General features: G+C 30.5%; 2 long non-coding RNA genes across 2 annotated transcripts; one reads left to right on the top strand and one right to left on the bottom strand.

Annotated features, from left to right (window-relative positions):
- Nucleotides 1-742: 742 nt before the first annotated feature.
- Nucleotides 743-1,750, bottom strand: LOC145133036 (uncharacterized). Its single transcript, XR_013718363.1, has 3 exons — nt 1,235-1,750; nt 1,022-1,148; nt 743-905 (listed from the first exon to the last, which is right to left on the bottom strand). It is a non-coding gene; the product is annotated as an uncharacterized LOC145133036 (long non-coding RNA).
- A 12,668-nt stretch (nt 1,751-14,418) lies between these two features.
- LOC145128695 (uncharacterized) lies at nt 14,419-17,137 on the top strand. The gene is made up of 4 exons (XR_013717053.1): nt 14,419-14,692; nt 15,800-15,928; nt 16,023-16,459; nt 16,795-17,137. It is a non-coding gene; the product is annotated as an uncharacterized LOC145128695 (long non-coding RNA).
- Nucleotides 17,138-17,358: the final 221 nt, after the last annotated feature.

Below are 17,358 nucleotides of genomic sequence, written 5' to 3'. Positions count from 1 at the left end.
TACAACCACAAAAAATGATGAAATTGTTTCTGATAGTAATCAAAAACTATTTTTTAACTAAATCAGGTTCCTCGATCCCCCCCCCCCCCCCCCAATCAACTAAAATGCCTTTAATCTCCATTTCTTTTTAGCATGCCATGAAACAAATACTATTCTCGTCAGCTTCTGTCGAGGACACTACTACAAAAAAGCTTATAGGACCCGGTTATTTCAATTAAATAACCCGGTTTTGAACCGGGTCCTAAAGCCAGCGGGACCTATGTGAAAAAACGAATAGAACCCGGTTTTAAAACCGGCTCCTATCTAACACAAAAGAACCCGATGGTTCATAAAACTGGGACATATAAGAGGAACATAACGCCCAATATTTGATTATATATCAAGGTTAGGACGTGGTCCAACCATACAAAACCGGGTCATATATGGCTAAAAGAGCCCGGTTCCAATCCCCAAACCGGGTCATATAAAGATTAAATATCACCCGGTTCCATTCAAATAACCGGGTCTTTTTCAACCTCAAAAACCAACTACAATCACAATACCAGAAAGCATGGTTATAAGAATTAAATTGGTGACAACTTTATTCAAATAACCATATAAAAAGCACAAACTGATACTTGCATCCAAAACACACATTCAAAACAAAACAAAAATTATGCATTGATGAACAAATTATATTAATATAAACATGCTAAATAACCAATCATTATAGTCATCGATAAAAAAATTCTTTAGTGCCGCTAAAAACTCCTTGATTTGGTCATTTTATAGTACATAAAACTTACATAAATAAATTCAAAAATAAAACTGTTTTCCCATGCAGAGGTATTGTCCAATAATCAAGTGTTGCAGCTATCCTCCAACCTCACTTAAAAGCAAAACACAACAGCTATCATTCATCCTCACTGAAAAAAACAAAACACAACAAACAATTAGTTTTTTGTCTAGCATTTTAAAAGAGTTGAATTTAGCAAATAATCATTAAACTAAAAGTAGAATGTTATAAAGATTAACAACTAACCTTATATGTACTTTCAGACAACCACATCGTTCATAAAATTTTTCAGAAATTCTCTGGCCCATGTAGCAACAGTTGTAACCAACGCCTTTTCCTCAAATGCAGTTTTGTCATTGCAAAGGGTACCAAACTATATTAAAATAAAATTAAAACTACTAAATAACGAAATAATTTGTTTCTTGCTTTAGAAGAAAAGATTTTTTAAGAAGTACTTACTCTACTCGGAAATCCATGTTGTCTGTTCAACACAAAATCAAAGATCCAATTCATTACATAATGCCCACTCAGCTCACGTTCCAATACACCGGCTTGGTTGCACTAAAATTGTGATAGAAGGTAAACACAAATCACAAATGAATACAATCCAACATATCTGAATTATCAATATCCGCCAACTTTTGAAGATCATTTTGTCTCTTGGCCATAATCTTAACCAATGCAGCCCCATCATCCACCAATTTTTTAAGTTCTACGAGACGGGAAATATAATTTTTTTCATATTTCATCTTTAGATGCACGCATCAACAAATGCCACTCCTTAATCCTGTTTTTAAAAAATTTAAGTTTATTTTTCAGATGAACAAACCTACTCCAACTAATATCTGAAACAAACTCGACACATGCTAAGTGAATAATCTCCAAGAAACCATCCATCATAATCCAAAAATTACAAAGTTTGAAGGAAATTGGACCATAGTCTAACGCATCATCAAATAAAAGAACCAGACAATGATCACCAGACAATGATCAGACCAAAGTCTCTCTTTAGCCAAGCAATGCAGATCAGGAAACACGTCAATCAAGCTTTCCGAAACCAAAAATCTATCAAGACGACTCATTTTATTGTCGACCCTATCAACCCGAGTAAACTTCTTCCCGTCCATAGGAATATCCACCAAACCCGCTTCATAAATGATCTCATTAAAGGCATTCTCTTGAGAATAACTAAAAACTGATCGATACCTTTCCCCCTCGATCTAACAATGTTGAAGTCACCAATGGTAAACTGTAAAATATTCCACAAATCTCGCTTTTTTCGAGCCTCCTGAGGAGCATAAACATTAAAAATAGAACAATTAATATTTTTACTAACCCATTTTCCTTCGACTATCACCACATTCTCTATGTAAAGAACCTTATCTTTCTTGAACACCAAAGGATCCCAATCCGAGAGGATTCCCCCCGACTGACCTCTTGCATTAGTACACACAAAATCAAAATTCCCATTGCCCCATAAAGGGTGGATTTTAAAAAGATTAACATATTTCATCCTTGTCTCCTGTAACCCAAGGAAATTAACATAATGATTATTATACAACTCCTTTACACAAGATCTTTTTTCTAAGATCTAATACCACAAATGTTAAGAGAGAAACAGTTCATTTAAACTTAATCACACCCATGTCAACTAATTTTTTCTACAAGTCTTCTTTAGCATTCTCCACATCATACCCCCAACAGCTTCTCCAATTCAATAAATTTACTATCTTTGTTACACGACAATAATTCTTTATTTGGCGCCATTTTCCTCAAAGAATGAACTGATGTTGTACTCCATGATTTCCTGACCTCATTCCGATGATTAGAAACACGACTATCCTTATGTCGATTCGTAGAAAAGAAGCGATGAGCTCCAAAACCTGGCAGTTCAGACTGTCCCGACCCACTATACCCCTAAAATGATTATTTTATTATTCCTCACTTCTTTTGAAGGTCGAATATGCTCATTGATATTTTCATCTATCATATTATCTTCACCACCACATCCCACTTGATTACCCCTATGAGTTTCACTGTTTTGGGATGCGCCATGTAAGTCTTTTTCATGATTATGATGTTCTCGCTCTTCATCCTTATAATTATGTCCATAGAATTTAAACACCCCATTTATAACACTATCTCCAACTACATCTTTATTCAAACCCACATCCACTTCACCTTCTTGAAAATTATCATTCCCATTTTCTAAATCCTATTCCCCATCTTCATTGTTTCCAAACTCATCCCATTTACCTTCATCCATAAATCCTTGAGATAAATCATCTGTCTCAACAAACAAACCATCGTCATTAACATCCTGTTCCTAAGAAAAAACATCCTTAATATGAACCTAGAATTCCTTTCCATCAATCACCACATCAATTTTCTCCTGAATAGTTGACATCACCCTCATCCTATCACAAGCCTTCCGTAATGACATGCAATTGGACTCATCATCATCAGAGAATAAAATAGTGCCCCAAAAGATTCCAACTTCTTAAAAACACAAGGATTCCATGCACAAACGAGCAAACCAATAATTTCCAACCAAACAAACGATACTCCAATACAAATTGAATATCAATAGCTCTTATTCTAGAAAAATATACTTTGAATTCCAGCGTTAGAACTAAAAATCTTGCAAGACTTTTCTGCTTTAAATGACACCCATACCTACAAATCACCAATATATCTAATCTTTAAACTCAAAAAACCTTCTTCATTACATAATTTTATAAGTTTAGCAATAGATTGTGCATCTATCACCTCAACAAAGATTATGGTACAAACTTCTGTCATCCTTGTTAGTTCCCGACTGCCAATCTTCACTTTCTTCATATCCTTATCAGGAACAACCTTGCTAGTTCCTTCTCCTGTAACAGCCCTAGCAATGGATTTCCCTTTATCAATAAAAGATGATCTATTTTCCCGCTCCATGTTTTTCATTGCTGATTTGGAATGGAATGGTTAAAGATAACCTATTCTTTTCTTTCAAATCGAGCAATAGAAGCAAAAATATGAAAGTTACCAAACCAAATGTCACTTTACTTCTTCTCCAGTTCTTGATTATCTCTAACCGGAATGAATCGAACAAACCCAAATCTTCTCCCCATCATGGATCGTTTCTGAGCAACGTAAACATTAACCACCATTCCTATCTTCTCACATTTGTTCCACAAATCCCTTGGTTAAAGATCACTTGGAAAATTTGTCACATAAAAAGACATAAATTTTTTTTTCTGTTGATCCATGAACTCCACATGTCGAATTATACGTATATTGATTAGATCCCCCTTTTGCACCTCTCGACTGGTTATTCCTGTCACACTTTCGTATTCTTGCCTCCCGTCATTCAAACTTATCCTCCCTCGTGATGACACAATCAACAACATGTACTATTGAAATTTAAACCCAACACAGCCCCACCCCACCCGACAGAGAACGTGAGGCGAACCAAAACCAAACAACTGGAAACAGCAGAGAAATGAAATGAAAAATTGACTATCAACTCCGGCTACAAAACTCATTCGACGACGTTTGATCCCGACGGATAGAACTTGACGCCACTTTGCCTCCGAAATCGTCAGACTAATAAAATCGGATTGGCCAATTTCCCAACTCTATTACCCAACGGATAAAACCTTTTACACGACGGACAAAAGGAAGGTGTGAGCAGAGGCAGTGAGAGAAACTGATCAGGACGCAAAATGAAAAGATTCACGGAGAGCGGTGTTGGTCTACAGATGTTTGCACCCGTCGTAGAAGAAAAACCATTGTTTACCAAACAGACAATAAATACCCAACGGAGACCCAACATATTCTACTAATTTTAACCTTTAACTAAATTACATCTCGATTGGTTAACATTTTTATTTTTATTTTTTTTTAAATTAACTAATCTATCCCCATCTATCTAGAATGTTCTATAAAACTTCTATTTTTTAAACATATATTGTATCTAAAAAATGTCACAAATAATAAAAATATAAATACAACTATGTCGAGAATTATATATATATATATATATATATATATATATATATATATAAAATACAAAATAATTATTACTTCATAGTTATAAAAATAGAAAAAAAAAGATTGTAAATGTTATAAAACTTGTATAAGTTTATATTGTATACAAAAATTGTCATTAATATTTAATTGATAAAATTAATTAATAAATACATAACAAATATTTAAAATTAAAATATAATTAAGGGTAAAAAAATTGGTTAAAGAATGAAGGTTAATTTTTACTAAGCATAAAAATATATTGACCATTTATTATATATAGTGAATGGTCAATAAAAAATCAATAAGTTATATGTTTCAATAATAAAAGATAATCAATAAAATAATAATAAACAATATAACAAGCTCCAATTAAAAAATATCTAATATTTCTAACAGGCAAAAATATCGTTTTATAGATCGTTTTATTATTAATATGTATCATTATGTTTTAAGAACTATGTGTAAACTCGTGTATTACACGGGTTGATAAAAAAATAAAATATTAAAATATAAATAATAAGTATTTTTTAAAATAAAATTTTGAAATAAGGAATGAAGAAACATATTAATTGCAATTTAGTATAATATTTATTACATTTAATACTTTACATATATAACTATAAGTATTATGTGGTTTTTTAATTTTAAAAAATAAAAAAACCATAAATTGACATATGGATATTATTTATTTAAAAATTCACAAAATAACAAGTGTCAAAACTCATTAGAGAATGACATGTAGCAAAAAAGTTCTTTACTTATTAGGGATGATTTGTCAAATTTATTTTATTTGATTTATAATGTAAAAATTGATAAAATATTAATAAAGATACAATTAAATGCTCTTTGATTATAAATCTGTTTATTAATTAAGAAGTTTATATAATAAATAAATTACTTAATTATTAAATACAATGAAAACATCAGTATAGCAGGCTTGAACGCATTTCAATTTCTAGAATATATAGCTCCATATAACTTTCGGATAATGTTTGAATGGGAATTGAAATAAATCTAAGCCCAATAGCCCATATCTCTTTAGCTGAATATTTGAATGAGAATTGCAGATCTGACGAATCATGTGGTGTACTTATTTTTTTATTTTTTATTTTTAATGTTTTTCAAGTCAAAATATTTATAAATGACACACAAGTGATGTATAAATATTTTTACGTAGTTTAATATATATATATATATATATATATATATATATATATATATATATATATATATATATATATATATAGTTAGTGAGGACTCATTTTGAAGTGAAGACTCCTGAGTATACCTTAAAAAATGAAAAAAAATATAATTCATAAAATCAGGCATCAATCTATGTCCGGGAGAAAAAAAATTGGAAAATAAATTTTTTTTGGATCAATAAAATTGAATCATTGATCATAATGATGCAAAATTAAAAATTAAAATTGAATCATGAATCAATTTTAATGATGCAAAAAAAAATTTCTAGTTTTTTTTTCTCCCGGACATAGATATATGCACGATTTTATGATTTGTATTTTCTTTAGATTTTTTTTTTCATTTTTTTAAGGTGTCCTCACGAGTGCTCACAAGAACCGGACCATATATATATATATATATATATATATATATATATATATATATATATATATATATATATATATATATATATATATATATATATTAAACTTTCTAAAAATTATTTATACACTTGTGTGTCATTTATAAATATTTTGACATGAAAAACATTAAAAATAAAAAATAAAAAATAAGTACGCCACATGATAAATTAGATCTGCAATATATATATATATATATATATATATATATATATATATATATATATATATATATATATATATATATATATATATATATATATACAGAGAGAGGAAGGATCATTTGAGAACCCATAGTTTCCCGAGAACCCGAGAACTAAAAGCAGAACGTTGGATCAATTTTTTGAACGGATTAGATCATTAGTGGCATACTTTGTAAATATAACTAAATTTAGTGGTATATTAGGTTTTTGCAAATGTGATCTTAGGGGTAATATCGGTACGAACGAATATATCCTAAAAATTAAGCCCCTAAAAATCAAATTGTTTCCCCAAATTAAAAAATTAAGTCTCTCTCATATCAAACATACACACACTTCCACACGAAGATTCCTTCTCTCCAATTCAAATCGTTCATCCAAATCAATGCAGTGAATCAAGCGTTGCCGGTACCGTTTTTCTTTCCTCCGCCGTCTCCGGGAAGATCTGCTTTGTGTCCACATCACCTCCGGCGTCTCCGGGAAGATCTGCTTGGATTTTTCCCTTCCTTTCCTCGGATCAATCGTTTCTTCTGAAGACGATCACAAATCCGTCGCTGTTAATCTGTAACGAGTTGTACTCTTTCCGATCATCATTTCCGATCATCTTTCTGAAGACGATCACAAATCCGTCGCTGTTAATCTGTAGCGACCGACTGACAAAAATGTGTTCACACTCTTCAAAGGTTAGCTCATTCAATTAATCACTCAATATACTTTAGTTTCTGCAATTATTTAAAAATGCATTGGCTAGTTATAAATGAATTTGATTTAAATTGAGAATGTAGTTTATTTTGAATCGTATCCAATCGGTAAAAGTGAGAGTTTAGTTTCGAAATTGAGAACTTGTCTTCTAAATGCACGTAATTCAATGTGTTTCATGGTTATTAAATTATTGTGATTCTTATTCAAATGATTTTTTTTTTAGTTTCTTTAATGCTACTAGATTGATTTAACTATGAACATAATTTGATTTTTAAAAACAATTTGTAAGTAATAGTCTAGAATTCTAGTTTTACCTTTGAAGTTATAGAAATTAAAGTTCAGTAATTTCTTCAAATATAGAGTACTGTGGATCAATTTTCTGAAAAAGAGGTTAGCATCATGATTGAATAACTAGAGATTTTCAACTCATCACATCTGAAGCTTCATTTAATGGCTAAAAAGCACATGGGATGAGGTGATACAGTATAACCAAAAAAAAGTCATAGTAAATCATTAAAATATATGTCTAAACTAGAGTCATTTTTTAAATGCGTATTCATTAATTTTTGCATTTTACTATAGTATTTCCAAACTACAGTTTGTTTTGAAAAAAATGTCATAACATATTTTAGTTTTCATTTTTATGACTATACTACTAGCTATAATAATTTGATAACTGTATTGTTAGTGAAAAAGTGAAATAAAGTTAAATCAATTGTATTATCTATAAAAATCATTTGAATTGTGATATAAAATATCTCATTACAGATATATCATTTCTTATATCATATATCTAATTTTTAGAATACACTGATATAAGTGTTTGAAACTCCCTTCCAATTGTTTTCCCCGTACCATATATGTTTTTTTTTATAATTCACAATCTGTTTTTTTTGTTATATTTGCTTGTTGTACTCTAGGAGCTTAGAAACAACTTAGGATAAATAGTTGTCCATTTGGTAACATGTGATTCACATATCACATGTGAATCACATGTGATTCACATGTGAATCACATTTGATTCGCATGTAAATCATATGTGAATCGCATGTAATTTACATATGATGTCATATGTAAATGTGATTCATATGTGAATTGCATGTGATTCATATGTTAATCACATGAAAATCACATATGTTAATCACATGAAAATCATATATGTATTTTTGTGAGTGTTTTCGCATTAATCATTTTTTTTTTAATTTTCTTGTAGATTTGGAAGAAATTGTGGTGAATATTGAAGAGGTAAAAAATGATAAATTGAAGAAAAAATAAGAAAATATTGACACGAAGACATGAAAATGCTTTGAAATTTGTAGCATTTTTTATTTTTTATATTTTATATTGTATCGAATAAAATACTTGTATTATTATGTTTATAGATTAATTAATAAAAATGAGATTTGTTGTGATTTACTTACGAATACTATAGTATAAGAAATATACATATATGCTCACCAAAGTCGCCGCTAATAGCTTTACCGGCGACACGTCGCCGCTATTGAGTCGCCGCTACTGCCTCGTCGCTATTGCTCAAAAAGTCGCCGCTAATGCTACGTGTCACCACTAATGATAATGTCGCCGCTAATGCTACGTGTCGCCGCGAATGCTCCAGTCGCCACTAATGCCCTATGTCGCCGCTAATAGTGTCGCCGTTATTGCCGTTTTTTATTTTTTTTAAAAGCAGCCAATCTCGGTTGTCCGAAAACCGATACAAAATAACGTTAAATGCAGAAAAACCGATACGTTAAATGCAGAAACACGATTACATAACATCCATGTTTTATAATACCATACATACACCAAAATAAATAACAAAATTCTTATAAATTTATGTCATACTACAAATGCTAATAAAAGATAAAACTAATACGACGTGTCATCATCCCCGCCACCGTTGTTCCATCCTATAAGCTCCACAGTTGACTCCGGATCGTTGGACATTGATCGAAGATTCTCCAACTACATAGTAAATAACAACTTATAAACTTGTAAGTTAACCTATTAATTTAAACCAAACTAAAAATTACCAAATGACATTGTAGCGTCCTACTTTTTTTTGTTTCTTTTTTCCATTATGACATTGTAGTTTACATATTTCACACAAAATACAAATACACACATACATACAATATACACATATATACATACTTTTTATACACATAAAACAACCATGAACACAATCCAAACTGCATACAAATACATACATACATACATTATACACATATACACGTATTTTTTATACACACATATATGAAATACATACAATTTTTACACACATATATATGAAATACACACACATATAACATATTTCACACACATATGAAATACACACATATATACAAAATATGCACACAAATGCACACATAAAACAAATTACAAAACTTAAAAGTAATTTATTTTTATTTTATTTTTTTTATATCTATGATCCTTATCAGTTGGTTATAGAAACTTAAAAGATATAAATAATAAAATTTCTAGGTAGCTAATCAATTCAGGAATGATGCAACTAGAGCTATCAAATTGATATACAAATCATCAACGATCTTTGAATGATTTTGCCATTTTTTCAACTTATTATATGAAGAAGAACATGATTCCCTTTCCTTCTTTTAAATCATGAAGATAGACTTACCTTAATTATGACAATCATCACCCAGTCACAATAAATAGAAGTAATAGAACCTGTGGTGGCGTGTGGTGGTCCAGTGGTGGCGGTGGTGGCGGGTGGTGGTCGGGAACACAATCAACAAAACTGAAATTGTAATTTTTTTGCAATTAACCACTCCAATAAGCTTAAAATCAATGTTACAAAAGAAAATGGACCGGAAATTGACCTGGAAAAGCTTGGTTTCGCCGGAAAATCCTTGGTCTCGCCGGAAAAAACTTGGTCCTCACCGGAAAATCCTTGCCCACCAATGGTATCTTCACCCAAAATTGCTAAATGTGACAATATCCCACTCTAATTGACGAAAGTGCTGAAGGAAGCGATGCAGACGAGAGAAAGAAACGAGATTTGCAGTGAAACAAAAGAGAAAATGGGAAAAGGTCGACGTTTTTGGGGTTAAGTGCATCGACCTTTAGCGGCGACGCCTTTACCAGCGACAATTTTGGCTTTAGCGGCGATTTCCCTCAATACCGGCGACACTTAGGAGAGAAATTTTACCGCGCCATTTTTTTCGACAATTAGCGGCGACTCGGTTAGGTCTTTAGCGGCGACTTTTGTCACCGATATTGCTTTTATGTATTCTTCGATTATCCTCGCCGTTGGATTAGAAACACGATCGAACGATCTTAATTTACCAGAACGTGAAAGCGCGGATCCGTGTCTACAGTCATTAGCGGCGACGCCAATAGCGGCGACACATACTTTTAGCGGCGACAATTTGATGTGTCGCCGCTAAAAGTAGGTGTCGCCGCTATTGGCGTCGCCGCTAATGACTGTATTTCTTGTAGTGCTTGTGTGTCATTTATAAATATTTTGACATGAAAAACATTAAAAATAAAAAATAAAAAATAAGTACGCCACATGATAAATTAGATCTGCAATATATATATATATATATATATATATATATATATATATATATATATATATATATATATATATATATATATATATAGGAATGATCATTTGAGAACCCAGAGTTTCCCGAGAACCCGATAACTAAAAGCGGAACGTTGGATCAATTTTTTGAACGGATTAGATCATTAGTGGCATACTTTGTAAATATAACTAAATTTAGTGGTATATTAGGTTTTTGCAAATGTGATCTTAGGGGTAATATCGGTACGAACGAATATATCCTAAAAATTAAGCCCCTAAAAATCAAATTGTTTCCCCAAATTAAAAAATTGAGTCTCTCTCATATCAAACATACACACACTTCCACACGAAGATTCCTTCTCTCCAATTCAAATCGTTCATCCAAATCGATGCAGTGAATCAAGCGTAGCCGGTACCGTTTTTCTTTCCTCCGCCGTCTCCGGGAAGATCTGCTTTGTGTCCACATCACCTCCGACGTGCTCGATCGTAGATTTTTCGATCGATCTTGGATTTTTCCCTTCCTTTCCTCGGATCAATCGTTTCTTCTGAAGACGATCACAAATCCGTCGCTGTTAATCTGTAACGAGTTGTACTCTTTCCGATCATCATTGCCCTAGAATCGATCTTCACAACACCTTTATGGTGTCGGCATCATCGCTCACGTTCTTCCTTGACGTCTTCTTACCGTCTCCAGAACTGGATCTGCAATCTATCCAACTTTCATCACCGGTAATCTTTAATTTATATGAAATCTAAAATCCTCCAACGATCCAAGCTTCATTATCGTCGATCATTAATGTTGTATTTTAAAATGTGATTCCTCGAAATACAAGAGAATCATTCAATTAGCAAGCATTGCAGAATTTCTATTCATGTTTACGATTCCGTTTTTATCTGAATTCGTCGATGACTTATCTCTTCCACTTGTTCATGTATTCGCCTCCACATATTTAGAACAGACACCACTAGAGATCTCTTCTTCTGCAATGATTAGTGTAGCGACCGACTGACAAAAATGTGTTCACACTCTTCAAAGGTTAGCTCATTCAATTAATCACTCAATATACTTTAGTTTCTGCAATGATTTAAAAATGCATTGGCTAGTTATAAATGAATTTGATTTAAATTGAGAATGTAGTTTATTTTGAATCGTATCCAATCGGTAAAAGTGAGAGTTTAGTTTCGAAATTGAGAACATGTCTTCTAAATGTACGTAATTCAATGTGTTTCATGGTTATTAAATTATTGTGATTCTTATTCGAATGATTTTTTTAGTATCTTTAATGCTACAAGATTGATTTAACTATGAACATAATTTGATTTTTAAAAACAATTTGTAAGTAATAGTCTAGAATTCTAGTTTTACCTTTGAAGTTATAGAAATTAAAGTTCAGTAATTTCTTCAAATATAGAGTACTGTGGATCAATTTTCTGAAAAAGAGGTTAGCATCATGATTGAATAACTAGAGATTTTCAACTCATCACATCCGAAGCTTCTTTTAATGGCTAAAAAGCACATGGGATGAGGTGATACAGTCATAGTAAATCATTAAAATATATGTCTAAACTAGAGTCATTTTTTAAGTGCGTATTCATTAATTTTTGCATTTTACTATTGTATTTCCAAACTACAGTTTGTTTTGAAAAAAATGTCATAACATATTTTAGTTTTCATTTTTATGACTATACTATTAGCTACAATAATTTGATAACTGTATTGTTATTGAAAAAGTGAAATAAAGTTAAATCAATTGTATTATCTATAAAAATCATTTGAATTGTGATATAAAATATCTCATTATAGATATATCATTTCTTATATCATATATCTAATTTTTAGAATACACTGATATAAGTGTTTGAAACTCTCTTCCAGTTGTTTTCCCTATACCATATATGTTTTTTTTATAATTCACAGTCTGTTTTTTTTGTTATATTTGCTTGTTGTACTCTAGGAGCTTAGAAACAACTTAGGATAAATAGTTGTCCATTTGGTAACATGTGATTCACATGTAAATCACATGTGATTCACATGTGAATCACATTTGATTCACATGTGAATCACATTTGATTCACATGTAAATCACATGTAAATCATATGTGAATCACATGTAATTTACATATGATGTCATATGTAAATGTGATTCATATGTGAATTGCATGTGATTCATATGTTAATCACATGAAAATCACATATGTTAGTCACATGAAAATCACATATGTATTTTTGTGAGTGTTTTCGCATTAATCATTTTTTTTTGATTTTCTTGTTGATTTGGAAGAAATTGTGGTGAATATTGAAGAGGTGAAAAATGATAAATTGAAGAAAAAATAAGAAAATATTGACACGAAGACATGAAAATGCTTTGAAATTTGTAGCATTTTTTATTTTTTATATTTTATATTGTATCGAATAAAATACTTGTATTATTATGTTTATAGATTAATTAATAAAAATCAGATTTGTTGTGATTTACTTATGAATACTATAGTATAAGAAATATACATATATGCATTTGAAAAAATATGCATATATGCACCTAAAAATTTACTTTTTTAAAAAAATACAGTTTTTTTTTTTGAAAGAAATGTAACTTTCTTTAAAAAACTTGCAGTTTTTTTATTTAAAAATGCAGTTTTTTTAAAAAAGTTTCAGTTTTTTTGAAAAAAATGCAGTTTTTTTAAAAAAATTGTAGTTTTTTTGAAAAAAAAATACAAGTTTTTTTTAAAAAAAATTGCTGTTTTTTGAAAAAATTGCATTTTTTTTAAAGAAATATTTTTTTCAATTTTTTTTCAAAAATTCTTGTTTTCTATAAAGAATTAAAAAATCTGTATTTTTTGTTAAAAAAAAACGAAAAAAAAATATTATTTTTAAAAAAATATGAAAATTTGATTTATGATGTAAATTTTTAGACATTTATATTAATATATTAAATAACACAAAAAAATTAAACATTAAAAGAGATTGGTAAGATGACGATCATGTCCTTAATGAATTACTTTTGATCCAACGCTCCACTTTTAGTTCTTGGGTTTTCGGGAAAGTATGAGTTCTCAACCGATCTCAACCTTATATATATATATATATATATATATATATATATATATATATATATATATATACTAGGTGTGAGACCCGTGTATTACACGGGATTATTAAAAATTAAAATTTAATATCAATATATAAATATGAAATATTTTATAAAGTAATAATACTTTACATAACAAAATTAATACTTTAGAACATTTGCAAAAGAAATTAAATCGTTTGCAGTATTTATGAGAATTTATTATCAAATTAATATGATGATTTTATTTCCTTATAGAATCTATTACAACTTTATGGAATTTTATTTTAAGAAAATGGAAATTCCTAAAAAATGACAAGTGGAAAATAAAAATTTTAAAACTCCCACAAAATAACAAATGTCAAAATGAAGGAAAAGATGACATGTGGCAAAAAAAATCTTCATTTATTAGAGAAGATATATATATATATATATATATATATATATATATATATATATATATATATATATATATATATATAAACCCTTTTATTATGAGGCCGCTATATTGAATTCATAGGGTTTCGGTTCCTCCACGTAACCCCCTCCCGAACGACACAACGTTTTCACTTACCTTTTCCGATTCTGTTTACTCATCCGTGTTCTTCTACATCACTCCGAAGGCACGTATCGGTTCATCATCTTGAAGATCCGAACATATCTTCCGCTAAATGGATTTCTATTATTATGCAAGCAATATAAAATTCGTCCAATTCTTCACCGCAAATATTCTGAATACGAACGGCAACATTAACCGTTATGCCATCACCATCTTCCTACTGGTAGGTTTTCTACATGAACCCTAATTTGATTGAACTGAGAACACAAATCTTAATTTGATTACCCTAATTTGATTTCAATTCTTGTTACTTTTTACCGTCAATCTTATCAATGTCTTTTTTTTCCGTTTAAACTGGTCGATTCTCCTCTGATCTGTAAACTCGAATCGGCTGAAAAACGGTCCAGGATTAACATTTTCGTTCCACATACTAATTATAATATCGTTTCTCCAATTCCACTTATAATTAATGATTGCCACATGGGAAAATAGATTGTAGAGAGTTTAAATCTTTTACTTCTACTTATGATTAAAGATTGCAACAGGGGAAAATAGGTTTTGATTGGTTACCTTTACATTGTATACCTCTGACATTTTAATTATATAAAAGTGTTAGATTTTTTTTAAAAAATAAAATACATATCTTATTGCAACCTATTTTCCCTATTGTTTTTAATGGTTCAAAAGGGGCGGTTGAAATTTCATCAAACAAAGTTTGTGAGATATTAAATTTCGATTCTTGTTAAAAGTCTACATTAATTTTTAATTTCTATGGGCTATTTAAATACTCCCACATTTGACAGCACCTACGAAGGACAATAAGTAATCCTATATTCCCATTGTAGAAATTACTGCAATTTTACACTATTTTGGCTATATCAGCTAAACACTTAACCATGTTTCATACGATACTTAAACACAACTGTCTTACCATATATTTTTACAATTTGTAATGTTGTGTTTGTGGTGTGATTGCAAACCAACAACTTTTGTTAATATGAAAAAAAAAATGAAAGTTTGAAATGCCCTTGACTGTGCAATTCTTTTCTTATGTAGCTATGTTTGTGATTTGTTTATATATAATCTGGTCTTGAAAACTTAGAGTTGGCTTGCACCTGTTTCAAAAAATAGAGTACCAAATCTTTATGAAGGTTTCTTATGATATCTAAATTGCATGAAACTTTTCCAAACAAAAACTAAATCGAATTTTGGACCAGGTAAAGCACTAAAACAGTGGAACAACCTAATAATTTGTTGATACTTGCATTTAAGTATAATACAATTTTTTTTTCGGTTAATTGATCCTCTTCAACTATTTCTATTGAACCAGATTTTAAAGTACTCAAGTGGTGCCAACCAACAAGCCACGCACACATGTAAATGTCAAATTCAAGGCCGATCCATATTCGTTTGCAAAAAATGAGTTATGCCTCCCCCTATCTGCATCGCCTCATATACGGTGTGTTATTCTTCATTCTCCCATTCTTCTGTACATATCCACCTATTCTTCTCTCCATTCAAGAAATATTGATAGTTCATTCCACCGCTTTCAGGTCTCTTTCAACACAATATTATCATAGTCTGACCCAACACTACCGTAACCCTTTACCGCCAGATGATGATGGAGGGTTTGATTTTGTTTTAACATCCTAATCTCATTCTATGTTTCCTTTATTCTTCAATCTTTTATCCACACCTCTCTTCCGAAAGTTACATCTTCATCTTCTCAACAGGTTTATTAAATTCCTTTAACTCTTAGTCAACACACTTTGTCGTCGTAGGCCTCCAAAACCAGGGTCTGTGAATTTCAGGCCGACATCGATTAGCAGTCAATGGATCATGACACAACAATTTCATAGAATTTGACTCCAATCGAAGCAATGGAAACGCTCTAATGGACGATATTCATGTTCAATTTGTCATTTGTTGTTTATTTCAGCCCTAAGAGTTTGATTTTTGAATCAAACAGGGCTACAATTTTGGTTACATGGTAATGTCTTATAGAATAAACCTCATATTTTTTTCTTTTCTTTGTTCGATGGTCGGAGTGCGACCTTCTTGGTGCTCTCGGATTGTTAAGAATCCTAGAAGCTTAATATTTGGTAGTATATATATATATATATATATATATATATATATATATATATTGAGAAAACAATGAAGTAAATCAAAATGATAACCTTGTAGTTCACCTTTTTAAGGTGGGTCAGAAACTCATTCTTGAAATATAGTAGAGTGAAATACATTTTCTGTTCCTTTGGTTTAGTTGTTTGTTTGGATAGTTCTTGCGTGGATGATAAGGCTTAATTTTGGTTTTCTTCACAGGTTTCAATGGCAATAGTTGCCATAACAAAGCTTGTACTACCGGACCTGAAAACTATGAAGGTTGAACTTTATGATGCCAAGCTTCTGGAAGAAACATAAAATAAAGTTCGAGATCATTGGGATAACTGCAAGAAATAACAATATACTTTCATTGTTTATGTATTATATCATTCTACTTTTTTTTTTCCTTTATATCATCATATTACAATATTAATACTTTTGGAACATGTTCTCTTTTGAGAACCAATGGAAACTATCACAATAGATATAACTTTGAGACTTTTTAAGGGTATGTGTGGAAAAGGGATTACTTGTCATGATCAATGGATTTTAATTTTTTTTATAGGTGCGATTAAATACTTTCTTTAGTAGTAGAATAAAGTTGGGTTTCGTAAGAGTGTAGTACACGAGAATTACCTGATTACTTCTTCTTTTGATTGATTTGTCATAAAAGTGGATATTTTGATCATGGATTTGAACCCATTGTTCACCTTTATTATAGTATATGACTTTTTGTTTGTGAGTACGAACATGACATAGTCTTAATTATTGAAATGCCATATT

The sequence above is a fragment of the Lactuca virosa genome, chromosome 8 (assembly GCF_052849685.1).
Source record: "Lactuca virosa cultivar CGN04683 chromosome 8, Lactuca_virosa_CGN04683_v6, whole genome shotgun sequence".
Classification (NCBI taxonomy): domain Eukaryota; kingdom Viridiplantae; phylum Streptophyta; class Magnoliopsida; order Asterales; family Asteraceae; genus Lactuca; species Lactuca virosa.
This window is presented reverse-complemented; position numbering and strand designations above follow the sequence as displayed.